Raw genomic sequence first — 5,488 nt, forward strand, 5'->3', positions numbered from 1 at the left:
AGGGATTTTGAACATTTCTTCATTTGCTTGTTGGCCATCTGAATGTCTTTTTTCGTGAAGTGTCTGTTCATATCCTGTGCCCATTTTTCAATTGGATTATTTACCTTTAACATGTTGTGGTGCTCAAGTATTTTATAAATTCTAGACAGAAGTCCCTTATCTGACATGTCATTCCCAAGTACTTTTTCCCCAGTCTGAGTCTTACCTTTTTACCCTGCTAGAGAAGTCTTTGGATATGCATAGGGATTTTTTTCTTAGGAGGTCCCATTCATCTATTTTATCCTCTCCTGGTTGTAGGGCAAAGTGCGTTCTTAGTGCCCAGAGATTCTTATACCAGCTAGAATTCGATATTAATGCTAGAAGAGTTGTAGAAGAAGAAATGTAGAAGAATTCCATGTTAATGGTGCTCCAGACTTTTGTTCACATGTTTAGGAATATAGGATTTCTGGTGTAGGATTTTAGCTTTTACTTCTTGTTTAAATCAAGAGGCATAACTGGATTTCTGTCTTATTATCTCACTTGACTTGTGGATTCACTTACCTACCTCTTCCAAGGCAGGGAACTGGGGGTGGGGGGTGTGTGTGTGTGTGTGTGTGTGTGTAGAATAGGACATTGTGGCATCAGTAAGTCATTAATTGGTGCTGGCTGGTCAGAAGACAGTGAGAGTGATGGCCTGGCTCTTCATAAGAGGACCCAGGGCATTGTTACCCATTTGCTACCCAGGGTTGCTTGTACTACATGAAGGTTTAAGGAGCTTTGGTGGCCTAGCAGCAAGAAGCTGCACTGCAAATCAAAAGGTAAGTGGTTGGAGGCCACCAGCTGCTACAGGGAGGATGGGCAATCTCCTCCCATGTGATTAACTGCCTTGGGGAAACCAGCCAGAGGGTCAGCTATGGGCCGGTTCCAACCCTAAGGTACACACAACATGAAGGGCTAGCAGACTTACACACTCAAAGTCCTGCATAAACATAGCTATGTTTCATTTTATTTTGCTCTTTAACAACCATGTAGGTGAGACTGTGGATAGAGCCTCATCCCAGTCAATGCAAACTTTCATTACTACTATTCTAGGACCAATTTCTTTTTTTTTACCCAGTTTTTTAAAAATTTTATTTTATATTTGTTTACTTAACCTTTGTAACCAGTTTTATGAACATAAACCTTTATACTAGACACCTCACAACCAGACCCCAAGTTAAGAAGCCGAGTGTTACCAATTCTTCAGAAGCCCACTTCTCAGTTAATGTCCCTGACAAAAGTATCCACTGTTTGACTTCTAAATAATTAATATGACCTAAAGTTTTGTACAGTTATAACCATACAGTACATACCCTTTTATGTCTGACAACTCTTGTGGAAATTAGCAATGTCTAGGACCAATTTCAAGCCTGTTCCTCTTCCTTTTACACCTGGTCCCCAGGTTTTTGCCAAGCAGGTTCTTGACAATACCAAGGGGCTCCATTCTGAAGATTTCTCCAGAAGTTGGTTCTGGCATAAGTACTTCTTTTACTTCTGCAGATTTCATTATTATTGCCCTAGCGGAGAAGGGTTACCACAGAAGCAGCAACAATGGGCTCAAAGATAACTACTGTGAGGATAGTACAAGATCAGGTAGTGTTACTGTTCATTTGTACATAGGGTCATTATGAATCACAACTGACTGGACAGAATTAACAAGAACAACATACTGCTCTTTACTGCCTGCATCTCTATAAATTCATTTGTCTTTGGAAATTTGAGCCATTACTATAAACTTCACGGCGAGGGTTTTTTTTGGGAGGGGTGAGAGGGGCATAGTTCCTTCTTTCTTTAAAGTTTTTTCTTTAAAAACAGTATTTTTTCAACTGCTGAACATTTTCTTTCCCCTTCTCCCCACCCTACAATCCACTCCTTTTCCCGGATTGTTATCATACATATAATGCCTAATCATATATTCCTTTTGGACAGCTAAACTGTATGTTTTAACACATTCATATACATAATAATAATAAAGGGCAGAGCAAAAGAAACAAAACAACGAAAAGTTCTCAGTACAGTTCTTAATAACAAGATTATGTTATTGAGTGGGTTAAACAGATTTTATTAGGGGCAAGAAAGTGCGCTGCAATCCCAAAGCCATGCGGTTCAGATCCACCAGCTATTTTCCAGGAGAAAGATGGGCAACCTCCTTCCCTTTGATTTATGGCCGCCTGAGGGTCAGCCGGAGGGTCAGTTCCAACTTGACGGTACTAAACAACAATGTGCCGATAGATAGTTTGTACAAAGTGATTCAAAACCTAAACAGGACAGGTACGCTCAATGTTAATAATCGCCACAGGAGATTCTTTAAAAGGAGAGGTGCTGAGAATGGAAGGTGCTCACCTGTACCATCACTACCCTCGGAGGAAATACCTGAAGCTCTCCTCCCGTATAGCCATCAGCCTAGAAAACCCTTCGGGGTAGTCCATTTTCCTGAACAGTGTCGCTGGGAGACTCAGAACTGACTGCACAGCACACAACAGACTGCTACTGAAAATACCTATGCGGTTGTTTGCCTTCTGTGAAAAGACATGGCGGTCTCCTCCAGTAGATACCAGTGTAACGGTCATTTTGGCGCAGTTCTACTTGGCGAGATCGTGTCTCCACAAATGTAGGTGGGACCACCCAGCACACAGCAGCCTGGTACTGAGCAGCTCTGCCTCCAGGGTTTCGGGGCCCCGGTTCACTGCGCAAAGGAGCGCGCCGATGGAGGCCGGCAGAACACGGAAATGGAAAACCACCAGCTCCTTCCGCTTAACAGCCACCAATACAGACATGGGTTCAACTTGGACATCCAGGTGGGAGAGGTTTTGGTAGCACGCATTTTAAAGCCGTGTTGTAATAATTTCCAGTGCATTTTCTTTTTTCTGGAGTCTCCTTCTGCCTAGTATGTGAGCGGTATCACCCCCATTTCCGTTGACGAAACAAGATGGCTGCGGAGCCAGGTCACGCCCACAGGCGGCTTGACTGGCGGTTGGGGGGCAGCTCAGCCCACTGTGGTCACTTTGGGAGGGACCCTACGTCTGGGAGGGGGCTCCTTTCCATCTCTGAAGGTAGCCCAGTCTTCTCTACACCCTCTTCCTCCCAGCACAGGCCCTCTTCAGGAGAACACGGCTAGAGGCTCAAAACTGCTCCCAAAGCACGGATCAGTTTTGCTGTAGCTCCATAAGGGGCGGTGGTGTCAACCCTCAGATGATGTAGAAACTATTTGTATGTGAGGTTCTACGTGGCCAAAGTTGACCCACCTCTTGCTCCTGGGGCTGGGGTAGGAGGTAAACTGCCCACAGCCCAGCTGACTGCCTGAGTCCCGCCCAGATATGGCGGCCACCAAGGGCTCACTGTGACCTGGGTATGGCTGTCAGCCTCCTCCTTACTCAAACTTCAGTAGGCCCCCAAGAATGAGCACACTCTACTCATGATTCATAGGGAGCATTGGACATGCTTGTAGTTATGCCGAGACCCAGATATCCTGTAATTCCACAAATCCTGCAGAAGGAACATGACAATGCCCTGAGCTTCAGAAAGTGTTTCCGCTTGATGGCAGTGTTGCTCCAGAAATGACAACATGCTCGTGTCCCAGCATCTCACCCTCCGCCCTTTGCAATCGGAAAAAAATAATACCATCCTATATAAGTACTTTTCAAGGTGTGAACCTCACCATTTTTTCCAACTTTTGTAGAACGCGCCAACTTTTTGCACCTCAACAAAAAGCCAATTTGATTGTGATTTTTATTTCTGTGTCTCTTTTGAGAAAGTCCACACCAACGTTTCTGGGGTGCGTCTGAGGATCAGATTGGAGACAACTAGATGCTCTAAGGAGGAGCCCTGGTAATACCAAAGGAGCTGTAATTCCACAGGTAAGCAGGTTCAAATCCACCAGTTGCTCTGTAGGTTTGAATTCACCAGGTGCTCCATGTATTTGAATCCACCAGATGCTCCAAGAGTTCGAATCCACCCGTGTGGTTTGAATCTATTCATGGGGTTTGAAGTTGGTCAATCTCCTCTGAAAACCCACTGGAGGGTCAGCTATAGGTAGGTTCAAACTAAATGGCACACAACATCAACTGACGCTCACAAACAGAAACATCTTCCTAATGATCTCTTTCCTTTGGGAAACATAACAGCCCCACAGCTTCCTTGCTCCCCTGTGCTTGAGTGACTTTAGGAATATATGGGAATGCTTCCCCCATTTCGCTCCACCAGTAAGCAAACACCACACCTTGGGAGGCTTATCTATGCCCTCCTTTGACTTGCTCATGAATAAATAGGAATCTCCTTTATGGTCTGACAGAAATCAACCATATTGTGCACCACTGGTGTTCATTGTGAGATGATTCTCTCAACGTCTCACATCTAGGGATTTACAACCTTTACAAAAGAAAATCTATCTGCGCGCACACACACTGTCTAAGCTACAACATTACTCCCCCTTTCAGAGACAGTTAGTAAAGGAAGAGAGGGAGATACAAAAAAGTGAACTGGCTGCAAAGGATAGAGAACATAATGAGGAAAGGGAGACAGAAATGCAAGAAGAAAGAAGAGACAAAATCTGCATCACAGGAAATGCCTGAGAATGAATAATTTATAAAGGAGATCAGGTGGTGTTGTGGTTAAGGCATTTAGTTGCTAACTGAAAGGTCTTTGATTCTAAATACCTGTGCAGGAGAGACATTAGTGTGGCCAAAGAAACTCTATGGGGCTGTTCTACTCGGGCCTACAAGATTGCTCTGAGTTTAAAACAACTTGATGGCAGTTGGTTTGGGTTTTGGAGCGTAAAGAGTTATGCGTCCGCCCCTCACTAAAAGAGGCAGCATTAAGCAGTGGTTAGAAAGGAAGTGATACATACCTAGCGTGAGGTTCCTTCTACAAAGCTGTATATGTTTTGTGACACAGCAAAATACCCAGTACTATATTACTCTTGATCCAAACACAAGCAAGGAAACACTGCATGTTTCAAAATTGGGAAGGGTGTGTGTCAAGGATGTGTCGTATCTACATAGCTTTTCAATCTATATGCGGAACAGATTATCCAGGAGGCTGCTCTCTATGAGGAGAAGGGTGGCATCAGGATTGGTGGAAGATTCATCAACAATCTGCGTTATGCAGATGACACAACCCTGCTTGCTGAAACTGAGGAGGACCTGAAGTGCTTGCTGCAGAAGGTCAAGGACTGCAGCCTTCAATATGGATTGATGCACAACATCAAGAAAACAAAGATTCTTACTACTGGGCCAATTGGCAGCATCAGTATGGATGGTGAAGAGACTGAGATAACAGTTTTAGTTTGCTTGGCTCCAGTCAACACTCTCAGTACCAGCAACCAGGAAATTAAAAGATGAATTGCATTGGGACAGTCTGCTGTCAGAGACCTCTCCAAAGTAATGAAGAGCAACGATGTCAGTCTGGAGACTAAGGTGCACCTGATCCAGGCCACAGTCTTTACAATTGCTTGCTATGCATCAGGGATGCA

The sequence above is a fragment of the Elephantulus edwardii genome, unplaced genomic scaffold (genome assembly GCF_000299155.1).
Source record: "Elephantulus edwardii isolate Elephantulus edwardi_28Jun2011 unplaced genomic scaffold, EleEdw1.0 scaffold00131, whole genome shotgun sequence".
Lineage (NCBI taxonomy): Eukaryota > Metazoa > Chordata > Mammalia > Macroscelidea > Macroscelididae > Elephantulus > Elephantulus edwardii.